General features: G+C 43.3%; 1 non-coding gene and 1 pseudogene across 1 annotated transcript; both read left to right on the top strand.

Annotated features, from left to right (window-relative positions):
- Window positions 1-6,311: 6,311 nt before the first annotated feature.
- Window positions 6,312-6,418, top strand: LOC125366651. Its single transcript, XR_007213938.1, has one exon. It is a non-coding gene; the product is annotated as a U6 spliceosomal RNA (small nuclear RNA).
- Window positions 6,419-6,422: 4 nt separating this feature from the next.
- LOC125365937 lies at window positions 6,423-7,224 on the top strand (annotated as a pseudogene).
- The last annotated feature ends 8,515 nt before the right edge of the window (window positions 7,225-15,739 follow it).

Genomic DNA, 15,739 nt, shown 5'->3' with positions numbered 1-15,739 from the left:
AGAACCAGCCAAATGCTGAAAGCGACACTGTGGTTCAAGTGGTAGAGCACTAGCCTCGAGCAGAAGTGCTCAGGGACAGTCCCCAGGCCTTGAGTTCAAACCCCGTGAATGCCAACTGGGCTATCCAAGCAATGAGCACCTAAACCTTCAGGACGAGGTCAATCCTGACAATGAGGAGCCATGGAGAAGAGTAAGAGGAGATGAAGTCTCATCTTAAATGGAGTCAATTTAAACTTGCCCTTTCAAAATTAATCAGAGCCGGGAGACCAAGAGGAATAGTTGTTTACCCATCTAATGTCCATACCTGTCCATTTTCCATCTGGACAGAAACTTGCATTCTTGCCCTTTTTAATATATATGCCTCTGACTGGTTACTCCCAAACAGTCGACTATCCCTAAACACTTCCTCCTGCCCCCAGTCCAGTTATTCCTTCTTCCTTGTAATGGGCCACAATTGGGTTTATGTTCCAAATGGAACTTTTCTGACTTGTGCCCAGGGTGTGTTCTTCCTCCCATGTTGTTCATGTTAACTGGTCCTGTTAACTTGTCAGCCTTTTGTCTGACCTTTTCAAAGGTCTCTTTTAACAGGATAACATCCCTCACCAAGGACACCAACTGGGAACTTGCAGTTCAAGGCCATCCTCTTACTACACTGCTCTGCCCAGCACAGATCTTGACCCTGAAGACCCCAGACCTAGTGACTCCTTGATGTGCCCAAGCTGCGGGAGGTAGCCAGAGTTGACCATGACACCCATTGGCCCTGATAACCATTCTCGTGGAAATGATGAGGACTTTTACCAACCAAACTGGACGTTACCAGGCCAAATGACAAATCAGGGATCCCTGACTACTTTGCCCCTTTTCAGCAGGAAGTAGCTCCAGAAGAAACAACCTCTGCCCATACTCCTGGCCTGGTTACCCCTCCTCTGTTATTAATAAACAACAAATGGGGGGATGTTAGCATTTCCCTAGCCTCAGGTCCTCAGCTCCTTCCACTAGACCCCAGATCCACCCATACCTAATGAGCCACTCCTACTCACTACCTAACTACTTCCCCTTTACCCCCAGAAAGAGAATCTGCCACCTGGATAAGGTGCAGACACCATGTAGCTCCCTCTCCCGTGAAAACTATGGCCCCACTAATAAACTTCCTTATGAACTATCTTCTCCTGTCTGTGGTTATCTCCGCCTGGTCCTCTGGGATGGCCAATACCTATCATGATGGAGAGAAACAAGGAAGCTCAGAGGATGACATGCAAGTGATTCTGGCCTCCACCCACATCTCCAGCTTCTGGAATATAGCCATCCCTGGTTTTCAAATCAGGGCTAGGAGGGAGGAGCCTAGGGCAAAAGAAAAGGGAGCAACCAATTGGGTAGTAGGGAGTCTGGACCATACAGAAACAATGTCCCTCTTATATTCATTGTGTCATTTCCCTTGCTTTTGCTACTTCCTCTGAAACATGCCCCTCACAGTCTTGAGAAGTATGGTAGAGGCAACATGTATGAGAGGTGCTCTGACTTAAATACTATGTTCAGGGGATCAATGGCTATACACACTTCCTCCCACCTATCCTGAGGCCCAACCACCAAAGAAAGACAGAGCTATGCTGTCTTTTCTAGAATGTTGACCTCCCTGAATATTTTTCCTCAGGTCCCCTCTCCTCCTCATTCTAAACACCTGAATGATCTCTTTCATGACAACAAATGGCTTCAGTTCTCTGGAGTGATGGTGCCCCACCACCCCAATCATCTCTGTAACATTTAAACACAGCCTCCCATCAAGACTGTAAAAGAAGCATTTCAGATTTAAAATCTTAAAACAATCAAAATGTATTTACTGCCTTACAGCAGCTCTAGAGGTCAGAAGTCCAAAATGGTTCTCAGCAGGCTGATCTGCTCTTGTAGGATCCAGTAGAAACCCACTCCTTGCCTTTTCTACCCATTAGAGTCACTTGTTGCCTTATTTTGTGACTCCTTTCCATTCTCAAAGAGAGACACTTCATTCACCAGGTCTCCTTTCCTCTCATTACTGTTTCTGCTCTGACACTCGTCTCCTTTTTTACATATATAAGCCATTATATGACTATTATTTGGAGCCCATGAGGCAAATCTAGAATAAAATCTCAATCTCACAATCTTTATATTTACTTTCTAGGACTACTGTAACAACTGTAGGATGTCCTACATTGACTCCTCCATCTATCTTACTTGTTCTTATAAATGATGTTGTGTGTGGTATCAAGGCAATCTTTTGTCCAAGAATACAAAATATCTTTGTGTGTGAGTGTGTGTGTGTGTGGGTGCTGAAGTTTAAACTCAGGGCCTCACACTTGCTAGACAGGTAACAGCAACCCTAAATACAAGATCTTAATGGGCATCTTTCGTGGCAAAATTCTGTCACGACTCCATATTGTCCTATCTTGAACTCCCCACACTGCTTCCTAAGAATCCTTGGGAAGCTGCTCCCTTCCTTGGGGAAAGTAATGCTCAATCTCACCTCACACCCCTTGCTCCTCTCCATTTCTGCCCTTCACTCAACCATTCCACCTGCCTGCAACATTACTTTTTTACCCTCAGTTCTGTTCTCCAGCTCATTCTCACTCACCTATCTGTTTTTTCTAATTACTCTTTCTCCTTCCAAACTTCTTTGTTTTAATTACAATACTCAAGTCAAATTCAACTTGAAATAAACAACCACTTACTTGGTGAGAAGCAGTTACACTTATGGAAACATGGCACTAAATAGATTGGTGCACAATCTGACTACCATTGCCATTTCACATGACTTTCCATTTTTATCTCAGATGTCTCATTAATAAGAATAGTCCTTGCCTCATTAGATACCTGGAACTCCATATATTGAACATTGAATCCCCTAGGTGATACTATTAGATCCCTTTGGGAAGTGATCAGTATGTAAAGGTGACACTGACATGGCTGAGATTGACACACTTATAAAGAAACCTTAGAATGTTCTCATACTGCCTTCCTGCCAGGTGAAGGTACAAGAAATTGCAGCCAGATACAAGCTGAAGAGGTTCCTCACCCAACCAGCCATGCTGTCTCTCTATCCCAGCCTTCCAGCCTCTGAACTTGAGAAATGAATCGCTGTGGTTTATAAGTCACCCAGCCTGTGGTACTTGGCTAGCACTCTGCACAGGCTGAAAGACAGCAGGGATACAGTAAAATGCAGGCACTGTTACTATCTTTGTCCCAGGGAGAGAGAATTCCAAGGATTCCCAAATCCATGGTGGATTTGAGTTTGAACATGTAGTCATCAGTAGACTCTTCCAGGTGGGATGTAGATATCTGATTTTTGAATAAAGAAGTGCAGCATTTGGGCAGCTGAGCAGTATCTTGTTCAACACCCTCTTCCTCTGAAGACCCAGAAGGATTTGTATATATATATATATATATATATATATATATATATATATATATATATATATATATATATATTACTTAGAATGCATAGCTATCAGAAGCTATGTAAGAACTTCACAAAAATCCAGGTAAGAATACTGGGTAAATAATTCTGGGAATGAAAGCCAAGCCATCCACTGGTGCTTCTTCACTGGGAAGAAGAGAAAAACAAATTCGCATTAAAGGTGCCTGCTAACCTTGCCAGTTCCCTGGGGAGAGGGTGTACCTGCTTTCTTAGACTAGATTTAACAATCTGGGTAAGGCCTGGCAATAAGTGCAAGCTGCAGCCAAGACCTAAACAGCTGCTTTCAGGCTCCAGAAAATGATGGAAAGGCCTGGGCAGGCTCCTGGGGAAGGCAACTGGCTCCAGTGGGTGTGGCTATTACCTGGTGAGACCAGTAGAAAATGAGCTGTACCAGCTCAACTGAGAGGAGGAGGGGGATGGCCTGGAAATGATGCCCAACATGGGAAGAACATGAACTGGCTTGCAAAGCCATTCCTCATAGTTTGTGAAAGGTAACACTTTTTTTTCCACTCATTCATTTTGGCCCTCCCTAAATGCTGATCTGGGTACTGGGAATAGACAACAATTTCTCCATTCTAGAACTTTCTCTCAGATATGAGATAGGTGATAAATGAGGGTATTCCCCACTAATAAAGTGGTGCCAGAGGATGTAAGGGGCCATAAAGCCAGAAAATGGGCTGAGGGTTTAGAGAAAGGAGGAAAACAGTTAAGCACATCTAATGCAGGGTGCCTAGGAGGCACCATTAGTACTCAGCTTTGTGAACCAGAAAGCTGATAAGCAGCAATGGCCCCTTCCTTTTCCTTGATCCTCACATTGCATTTGTCTCTGTGTTTTGTTGATTTCACACCCCTGGTAGTCTCTCAAATTGGTGCATTTCCTTCCATTTCCACTGTCACCAATCCTCCTCCAGCCTAGTCTGCTGTCACATGCCTATAGCTTGCAATATTCCCAAGGTACTTGGCCCCCTCTGAGATGTTCTCCACATACAACTAGAGGCCCCCTTTAAAAAAAAGATCCCAATTCTCCTGCCCAAACCTCTCCAATAACATCCTGGAGCTCCTGAGAACAGCTCTCAGCCCCTTCCTCTTCCCTGACCTGGCTACGCTGGCAAAGTCAGCTACCAACACACAGCTTTGGCATACAGGCTTGTCTCACCCTGCAATGCCCTTCTACTTCACCTAGCCCCAAGACCCGTCCTTTGCATTACCACAGGATCAGACCTTTGCCTGTGGCCACTAATCTCTGTTTTATGTACAGAGTAATCGACTTGATTGCTTAGTCATGTCTTTCCCACTCACCCTCACTTGTTCCCTACACCAACTTTAATCTTCCTGTAGGCAACTATTTATTTCTCTTGATCCTTTATACAGACCATCCCCAACTAACAGCTTAATGGTGGTGAGGAAGCATTGCATATTCAATAGAAACCAATATAATTCTGATGTGTTCCTAGGCTAGCAATGTGTGGTGAGATATTCTCTGTCAATTTATGGCACTGGCAAGAAGCTGTAGTCATCTTTCGTGGAGCCCCATGATCATCAGCGTAAACAACCCACACTACAGGGAACAGAGTTGCCAGCAGTTTTTAGATATAAGTATTCAGTAAATTATATGAGATGCTCAAAGCTTTGTTATAAAATGGGATTTGTGTTAAATGATTTTACCCAAGTGTGGGCTAATGAACATGTTCTGAGCATACTGAAGGTAGTAGGCTAGACTAAGTTACAATTCGTTACTTATATGTTATATAAAATATATTTTCAACATGTATTATTCAACTTACAATGTGTTTGGGGGGATTAAAACCCCACTGTAAATAGAGGAGTATGTATACTTGCACCTAAGGTACTTCAACAGTTCAAGAGAGCTGAGCCCTGATCCCTGGAGCAGACAGGAGTTGGGAGTCCTGAAGCTCAGGATTTGGTGATATGGATGGAGCTTTCTAAGCAGAGCCCCTGAGGGGCTGGGTCCTTGGGAGACTGGGAGAAGGAGGGAGTCACACACAGCCCAGCCCTGTGATAGCTCTACTCTGGAACCTTGCCCACAGGATTTGTACCTAAGTGCCCCTGCAGCATACAAGGAATAGCCATAACTAGTTTGCAATGCCCAACTTAGCAGATAACCTAGCCATAGCTTCTTAGACTTTGTACCTATGACACCTTGTGTTGTGTGTCCAGCAGTGAACTGAGTTGAGTGCCAGAAGAAATGGTTTGAAAAACTAAACGCACATAGGGAAAAAACCTAGAAAGGCAGCATGTGGCCTAAGTGTTCAGTGTTCCTGTTTGGGAGGCACTGTGCAAACATTTTTGCTTTGGAAGGAATAGTAGGGGATGGTATTTTCCAAAATAGAGAGAAAAGGAGAGATAAGATGTGGAGAAACTTTGAAAGGAGCTGAGTAGAGTTTGGAAGACTTTGAAGAAATAGCCTCCCCTTTCCAAGAAACTAGAAGTTATAAAATGAGTCTTCACTATCCATAAACAAACACCACTCCTTTTTCCTGGTATGGGTTACAAATGAGAAGTCAGAGCTGATCCCTAACTGAAAAGGAAGTTGGTATAGTGAGGGTGGCATAGAACCAAATAAATTACTCTAATAATATAGCAGGTGTAGCTATAAAAGTAGCAGTCCAATTCTACGTTTTTCATTTTAGGATAACTATTTCAATGAATATTATCAAACAAAGGAAAAGGAAAAGGAAATTTTTGGTGAGGATGCAGAGAGACTAGAACTCTCTGGCAGAGATGTTAAATGCTACTGCTACTATAGAGAACATGATGGAGCTCTTCTAACAATTAAATATAGAAAACCATATGTTATGTCAGTTCTACTTGTAAGTGTATGCCCAAAAGAAAGCAGGGACTCGTGCTGGCTTCGGCAGCACATATACTAAAATCGGAATGATACAGAGAAAATTAGCATGGCCCCTGAGCAAGGATGACATGCAAATTCGTGAAGTGTTCCATATTTTTAAACAAACTTAAGAAGTTTGAACTTAGCAGTAACAGAATCACAGGGGGGCTGGACGTATTGGCAGAAAAGTGTCCGAACCTTATGCATCTAAATTTAAGTGGCAACAAAATTAAAGACCTCAGCATGATAGAGCCGCTGAAGAAGTTAGAGAACCTCAAGAGGTTAGACATTTTCAACTTCCAGGTGACCAACCTGAACGACTACCTCTAGAAAGCGTCTTGGAGCTCCTCCCGAAGCATGTACCTGGAGGGCTACAACTGGGATGACAAGGAGGGCCCCCGAGGGCTATGTGAAAGATGAGGAGGAGAGGGAAGAGGGGGAAGAAGAAGGGGGGAGGGGAGGGGAGGGGGAGGGGGAGAAGGAGGAGGAGGAGGAGGAGGAGGAGGAGGAGGAGGAGGAGGAGGAGGAGAAGGAGAAGGAGAAGGAGAAGGAGAAGGAGAAGAAGAAGAAGAAGAAGAAGAAGAAGAAGAAGAAGAAGAAGAAGAAGAAGAAGAAGAAGAAGAAGGAAGAGGAAGAAGAAGAAGGAGGAGGAGGCTATAACAAAGGTGAGGTCGACGATGAGGAAAAGGAGGAAGATCTCGGTGAAAAGAAAGGGTCAGAAGCAGAAACGAGAGCCCAAGGACAAAGGTGAGGTAGACGATTAAGTGAAATAACCTATTTTGAAAAAATCCCTCTTGTGATTTGACTGTTTTTACCCATATTCCCTCCTCCTCCAGATCCTGCCCCTGAAACTTAATTTTTTCTGATTGTAACATTGCTGTGGGAATGAGAGGGGAAACGTGTGCTGGGGGCTGGGGCGGGTCAGAGGGGGTGGAATAAAATACTATTTTTACTGCCAAAAAGACAAAAGAAAGAAAGCAGGGACTCAGAGATATTTATAAACCCATTTTTACAGCACCATTATTCACAATAGCCAGAAGTAGGAAGCAACTCATATGTCCATCAACAGATGAATGGATAAATAAAATACAATGGGGGCTGGGAATGTGGCCTAGTGTCAAGAGTGCTTGCCTCGTATACATGAAGCCCTGGGTTCGATTCCCCAGCACCACATATATAGAAAACGGCCAGAAGTGGCGCTGTGGCTCAAGTGGCAGAGTGCTAGCCTTGAGCAAAAGGAAGCCAGGGACAGCACTCAGGCCCTGAGTCCAAGGCCCAGGACTGGCAAAAAAATAAATAAATAAAAATAAAATAAAATACAATGAGATATTATTTAGTCTTCAAAAGAGAAGAAATTCTGAGGGTATAAGAAATAAGCCAATCACACCAGGAAAAGTATCCCACAACTTCAATTAAATGTGGCATGTAGAATGGTCATGCTCATAGAGATAGATAGTGGTTGTTAGGGGCTAGAGAGAGAAGAGAATGGGAGTATGTATTTAATGAATACAGAATTTTAGTTTGGAAAAATAAAAACATTCTAGAATGGTGATGATGGTGGCACCACAGTGTGAATGTATTAAAGGTCACTGCTAACAGAAAGCAAGGTCATAGACCTGCTGAAACAATGGTGAGGAGCAAGGGAGTGGGGAGAGAGGGATGCATTTGAAAACCTTTAGATCAGCCCATTGGACTAAGAGGTCAAGACTAGGAAGTGAGAACTAAAGAGTTTCCTATACAGTAGGAAGGCTACTATGCATGGATTCTAAAGGCACAGACAGCAAACTTGGGAGAATTCTCAGTTCTTCAGTAACCTAACAGAGGAAGAAGAAGGAAGATTGCTGAAGATTGCTAGAAGCTTCTAGTATATGACTGAATACATTTCTGAGAATGCTGATCCTCCATTTCAGTCTAGGTAATTACTGATTAGGGTGATCATTGATCAGGGTGAATGTTCTGAATTTTGGCACTAGACTCAAGGCAGAATATGAAAGGCTCACATTTCTGTTCTCATTTTATTTTTCATGTAACTTCCAAGACAGTCTCTGATAGTGTTATTATGGTTATCAATTCTTCAAAATTTGTGAATCTTGGCCCTTTGCTTGAGAGAATTGGACCTCACCCAGGCGTAGTAACCTCATTCAACATCAGTGTCAACTTCAAGAGTAGCAAATCTGGCCTGCAAACTGGTTTTGTAAATAAAGTTTTATTGAACAGATAGATCCATCCATTTACCTATTACCTATGGCTACAACTGTAGATTTTTATGGTTATGAGATTTACCAGCAATAGGGCACACATAGCCAATTGAAGCTTTAAAATTCATTTGAAAACAGATAAAAGAGTATTAACAAATAGATTTACTAGCTTTATAGGATAAGTAACAAAAAGCAGACTGCTTAGCTTTAATACATTTACCTGAGATGCGACAAATCCTGGATTCCAAAAATAAGAATGTGAGGATGTGAGGAATGTGAGGATGATGAAGATACAGAGTTAGTTGGGTAAATGGAAAGAACAAGTGGGGTCTGGGAAGATGATTTCATGAGAAAGGTTTGTACTCATCCAAGTTTGGAGATTGGGCTCAGTATGTTCTAATAGACCGAGAAAGAACTATTCCCTAGAGGGAAGATAGGGTTGAGATGCCTCAACCAAATGAAGCCAAACCTGGTAAAAGGAGAGGGCATGCTCCAGGAGAGCCAAGGATGGGTTCCCTTAAACCTGGAGATTTTCCTCCAGAAACATCAAGGCAGAAAGAATGTAAAGGTATTAAGGTCAATACATTCATCTATTTATGGTGCACAAGCTCTAAGCATTTATAACAATGGAGTCACTCAGTCTTCACAATAACTCGGTGAAATAGTGACTCTTTTTATGAGGAAATGGAGGCACCAAGAGCTTAACTTGCCCATGGTAGAGTCACTTGACAGTGAGAACCACAGCCAGGCACTATAATGAGCTCTCATTATGAAACAACAAGAGGCCTGGTGGATGGGATGATGTGGCCAGCCCTCCCTCACCCAAGAGGTAAATGGCCCTTGTTCATTCAGCATCTGATCTGGGAACTATGACACTTGATCAGCTGAGCACCCAGTGAGCCTGATCATGTCTGTTTCAACCTCAGCCAACCCTTTAGGATAACAATTATGAAGAGACTTGTCATACCGTGATGTCATAGGGAGATGAGATGATAAGGAATGATAAGGAAAGGCTCAGTCACTGAGAAGCAGAACTGTCAGACAACAGCAGGAAAATAAAACTCTCAAACCCACAGAGATGGGCACAGCTCTAACAGCCCAGAGAAGCCTCTGAACAGAGGGAAAGAGGGGCCCAAAGTGACCATACCTGAGACACAGGCCACGGGCTGGGTGTCTACTCTGTCCTGCACACTGTAGACATAGTTCAGCAAACAAACCTTCAGTCAGCATAACAGAATGGCTACTGTCTTATATTTCTATTTTCCCTATTGTGTTTATCACCATCTGAAATGGTATCATTTGCATGTCATTTAAATATTGTGTCCATTTAGAATGTTAATTAGGTGGTGGTGGCCTCTATACTTGATCTTATTTTCTGCTTCTTGATACTCAGTAATATCTTTTAAAGCCCCACTTCAGCTCAAGCTTCTAAGTGTGTAGGGGTCCCTCAGAATTACCCCTTGTGGAGGATAATCTCTCTGACCTGGTGACAGAAGTGACAGCCAGCCCGGTGCCCAGGCAGGGAAAGACCTACCTTCACTACAAGGAAAACTGAACTCCTGGCACCTCCGTGGTGAGATGTGGCATGGGGGCTACCTTTGATAGGGTGCTGATTTTGCACTTAGTGTATATGAAGGCTCAGTTTGAGAGTCTAAATGTTCATCTATACCATAGCTAGAAATCACGTAAACAAACAAGCAAATTCATTAGCTGTTTTCGAGTTGAATTATGCTCCCCAAAATTTATATGTTGAAGTCCTAACATCTGAGCTTCAGAAATGACCATATTTGAAAATACAATCTTTGCAGATGCAAATCGTCAAGATGAGGTCAGACTAGAGTCAAGTGGCCCCGGATCCAATGTGACAAGTGTCCATACCAAAAAAGGGGGGAAATTTAGAGACATAACACAGGGAGAGATAAAGACAGGAGTCAGGATGAGGGCTCCCTGATAGTCAGTGAACCATTGGAGGCAAGGAGAGGCCAGAGTAGCTGATCCCTTGCCATCCCCTGAGTAATCAGCCCTGCCAATACCTTGATCTCTGATATCCAGCTTCTAGAATCATGAGACAATCCTTGATTGGTGCTCCTGCCACTATGTTTAAGGTTCTTTGCCACAATCGCTTGGGCAGAACAAGAGTGGCTCCTCACCTCATCAGATGAGCAAGTCACAGTGGCCTCGAGCAGGGAGAGGACAGGGTGTCCTTCTTGGTAAAATGGGACACAGTAAAATGCTTCTTATTGGATGAGGTGAATACTTCTTGCTGATGAGCTGACCCCCTTACAGACCAACTTTAAGCCACTCTCCCCTTCTTACTCCTGGCTCCTACTTCATCTCTAAAGTTTGAGTCTCCTCACCTGGTTTTTAATAAAATGTTCTGTCTTTCACAGCTGTGCAAATACCTAGACTGCCTCAACACATCAGAAAGGCCATTTCAGGAAACAGAAATAAGAAATTTCCCAGGGTAAAGTAGATGGGCTAAATATACCCTGACTGGTCTGCTAAGGGCCATAGTCAGTGACATGCCAGATATCCATGAGGATATCCTTGAAGAAATGGCAGGCTAGAAAACCAAGAGTACTGCAAAGCCTACCTCTATGAGGGAGAAGAAATATTTAAGGGTCTAGTGGGTACATACCAATGAGTTCCTGCTAATTATTTCTAGAGACCCACATGGTGGGTGAGTGTGGGGATGCTGACTGCATACGTAGAGGGGCAGTCCCCGATTGACCCTCCCCTCCTCCCGTCCTGGGGCCGTATGGCTGGAAGCCACTCCTACGCCTTCCGGGTCCAGAACCGGAGGGAGTAGTTCTGGCTCAGCCCGCCCCCTGTCCCGATCTCAGGTCCACGTGGATGCCTTCAAGATGGCACCGCAGGAACCCAGGGGCGGTCCTATTGGGGCATGACATCAGCCTGTGGGGGGAGTCCCAGGATGCCACGCTTGCCAAGACAGCCTGGCTCAGACAATTAGCCAAGGCCTTCCCTTCCTGTCTTCCCGCCTCCGTCACCGTAATAAATCCTACCCCCCGCCCCCTGGGCGCGGAGTTCAGTTCAAACCTCAGACTGTCTCCCTGGAGTCTTTCTTTCCGTGCCAATCTATGACACGTGAGAAGGGGCAGGGAGGGAGGCTTCAGTAACTCACTCTCCTTGGCCAAACGCGGTCCACGAGAGTACGCCTTTGCCTTCTGCTGGCGGAAGACAAGGCCGAGTGCTCTTTCATAGTTTTTGGGTTTCAGGCATTTTCCCCGGGAGATAGGGGAGAAGGGGTCCTCAGAGGCCACGACAGGTGAGTAGTTTCAGTTTTGGTTGTGAATATGCCATGGTGTGTGTGCATGTGTGAGAAAGAGAGAGAGACAGACTAGAACAATATGCCCTTAGTAACTGTGGCTTCCACATCCATACACATAATCAACCTCAGACCTAAAATAAATTATTTCTGTTCCAAACATATATGTAGACTTTTTCTTGCCATCATTCTCTGAACAATACAACTATTTACACAGCATTTACATTGCATTTGGTATTATGAGAAGCATGGGGATGATTTAAAGTATTCAGTGCAATGTGCACTGTTTATGTACTAATGCACTTTGTGACTTAATATAAGGCACTTGAGTATCCACAGGCTTTGGTATCTGAGGAGGTCCTGGAACCCATTTCCCACCAATGATGCTGAACAACTATGGTGCTGAAACTCTTTAGGGAATTCAGCACCTAAGAAAGCCACATTTCCGTGCAACACTAAGCACCTGTGTAGAGTGAGACTGGCCTGAAGTGAAGAAGGTGGAGAATGAAGCTTCCCTATTACCAGCTTTTCTTTGACCCTGAACGGCAGATAGGAAGATGTTTCCTGACCGTCCTGGTTGCCTAAGATCAAGGGATTTGCCAGCATGCAGAAATTTTAGCATTAAAATGGTTGATCACCCTAGAATAAACATTTGTGTGCATGCACATGCACACACAACACACACACACACACACACACACACACACACACACACACACACCTGAAGGGTCCTTGAGATCTTGCATGCAGCTAAGTCAGGACATATGAGCCTGGCCATACATAGCCACAGTGGGGGTAGTCCACCTGTCCTGGGGGAGAGTCATTGCTGCTCACCAATTGTCATCAAGAAATACTCTTCTGGTCAACATCAAACAACGACTAAAAGAGCTATGACTTCCCTGGCAATGGGACAATGGATTCTCACACAAGAGCATAGATCCTTTGAAAAGGTATATTGGGAAAGGACACATGCTGGGTGGGTAACTGGCCCTCAGATACTTCTGATTCAGACTGGCTAACCTGACTACCTTGTGCCAGAGCCTAAAATCTCCAGTGGTCTTTAGCCCCCCGCGCTCCCTCGACACGTGGGAGAGACGGGGAAGGCACGCCCTGACCGGACGAGCCAAGAAAGGAGAAGGGTCAGCAGGCCGCCTGTACCCAGCCCTCCCTCACCGGAGGACAATCAGATGGCCTGGGAGTCAAGTCGGCGCAAGATCTCGTTTATTGGGGAAGTACTTGCCACTAATATAAGGAATAGGAGCCAATCAGGTCTAAGATTGGCAGGAAGAGAGGGATGAGCTTTTCATCAAGGGCAGAAGAGCTGGGACATCACAGCCCACAGAATCGCCTCCAGGTTATAACCAAAGACACTTGTAGGAGCTGCGCGTTGTTGTTAGGTGCCACCATCTTAGCTACACGTGGCCCCAAGACTGAGAAACAGGCGGGGCCAGCTAGTTGACTTCCAGGTGTGTCCCACATCATGCCATTCCTCTTTTCATCCTCCCCAATATTTTTTTCTGAAAGCTTCTCATTGGTACATAAGAGATAAATTTGAATAACCTACTGTTTCACACCCTTTGGGAAAATGAGAGCAAAATTGTAAATGAGTTTCTTTGTTTATCTGGGGAAAGTGAGCCCTGGGGAGACTGAACACCTTGCTCCAGACCTCACTCAGAGCCATAGTGATATCCTGGAGCATCAAGAGCAGATGGATGACCATGTGTGTAGCTCTGCCAAGGGGACAAAGAGCTGTCACTGCTTTATACCAGGCTTGGTCCAAACACAGTGAAAGTGGGCACCATGCTAAGATCCCCTCCACTTAATCCATGGCTCCTTGGTGATTGGTGGAGTACTTAGAAGAGCACCCCACTATCACCAGAGAAAAAACCCACAGAAATATAGCCTGTGTGAAAAATGCAATTGATGGACCATATAAATATCTCTTGATTTGGGGGGGAGAGTTGACTTTGACCCATACTGAATCTACAGCCTGCAGATGCTCAAAGTCCCTTCCCTCCCTGTTGTCCTCTTTCTGTCCACCCAGCCTTCCCAACCTGTGTTTTTCCCTCCTATTCTCTTTTTTATTTTTAATTTTTCTAACTTTGATCTTTGTTTTTATTAGTATTCTGGGAAGTATCAGGTATATTTCCAATCAGAGCATAGTATAAAATTTCATATGGAGATCATGGAAATTCATCAAACCTGAAGATAAGCTGTTGTTTTCTCTCAATCTTTCCTTCTTGTTGGGATAATATATTATTGGTTATATAGTGCCCTGGGTGCTAACATGGGAGTCATACTGATACTTTCATTCAACATCTACATGCAATCAGACACCTAATGGAATTTAAACTCTTAAAGTCCTTTGAAGACTATTGTTATTTTCCAAGGTCAGGCTTACCTGCCATTTTCCTGTATTAGCACTTACCTAGAAATAACATTTTCCTGAATCCTCTTTTACATAGTATCTTCAATTTTATCAGAGTGGATTTTTCAAATAGGAGCCTATGTGTGTCTCATTCTGTTCTTGTAGTTTCTCAGTGACTCTCTTAGGAGAGGTAGAAATATGTGTAGCTCTTCATCTTGGCTGAAGACCTCACTTATGAGGACCTGGACTTCTCCACATAGAAGTATTTTTTTCAGGACTGCATTATCTGCCTGAAATGGAGTCATCATCCTCTTATATAACTAGAGTACTGGAGTAAATATAAATCTGAGTTGAAATCATCTTTCTCCTCTAACAATTTAGATGCATTTACTCCAGTGCCTTTTGCTTGATATCCAGATAAGAACTCAGATTCAATGTCCATTTGTTTTCTGGTTCTTTATATAGGACTCGATCTTTACTCTTCTTTTCCAGAAGATTCGGATTCCTTTATCCATGATTACCAAATAACAGTGATATAATCTGAATTTTTTTTTCTCCAGGTACATGGCTGGAGATGTGATGGGCTCTTTTAATAAAGAAACTCATTGCTTTTAGATGTGCAGAGTTTTTATATGATTTCTTTGATAATTTATTCTCCATTTTTTTCCTGAAACTTGAAGTTCATTTTGCTTAGCATCATCTTTCTATTTTATGTAATTTATTTATTAATTAAAGAAAAGTTTATTTATTAAAAAATTGTTTATTAATTAAAGACAAGGTGTTGTTCAAAAAGGGTACAGTTACATAGTAGGGCAGTGTGTACATTACTTGTGATATCTTACATCCTGTTTTTCTCTCACTTCCCTAGGTCGGTAGACATATATAAAATATACAATGTACCAAGAACATATACCATAGCCACATGGCCTAAGCTGAAGAAAATTCGCCTAAGGCTTTAAATGTAATGTCGACAGTAGACAATATGACACAATAGTCTTATATGAATGTACATACATAGCTTTTGGGCTATTGTATTCCACTGAGAGGTCAATTTTTTACCTTTACATGTTGAGTAGTTGTTTGGTTTTAGTTAGATAGTGTAGGGTCGCTGACCCAAACCTGTGGGAAATACCATTTTGACAAGAAGTTTTTGGTTTCACAGACTTGGTCTCTACTGTCTCCCCCTCCCCCCACCTTAACATTCATATATCAGAGAGATCATGCCCCTTTGTTTTCTGTGTTCTCAGCTTGTCTCTCTCAACATTATTTGTTCAAGTTCTGACCATTTCCTTGCGAATGCCAATATTTCACCATTTCTAATAGCTATGTAGTATAACATTGTGTATAGGTACCATATTTTTTGGATCCATTCATCTGTGGAGGGGCATCTGGGTTGTTTCCATATTTTGGCTATTGTGAATTGTGCCATGATAAACATGGAAGTGCAGATATCTTTTTGATATCTTGGGACCTGTTGTTCAGGATAGATGCCGAGGAGTGGTATGGCTGGTTCATAGGGTAGGTCTATGTTGAGCTTTTTGAGAAACCTTCATACTGTTCTCCAAAGTGGTTGTACTAATTTGCACTC

Source organism: Perognathus longimembris, chromosome 17, assembly GCF_023159225.1.
Source record: "Perognathus longimembris pacificus isolate PPM17 chromosome 17, ASM2315922v1, whole genome shotgun sequence".
Classification (NCBI taxonomy): domain Eukaryota; kingdom Metazoa; phylum Chordata; class Mammalia; order Rodentia; family Heteromyidae; genus Perognathus; species Perognathus longimembris.
This window is presented reverse-complemented; position numbering and strand designations above follow the sequence as displayed.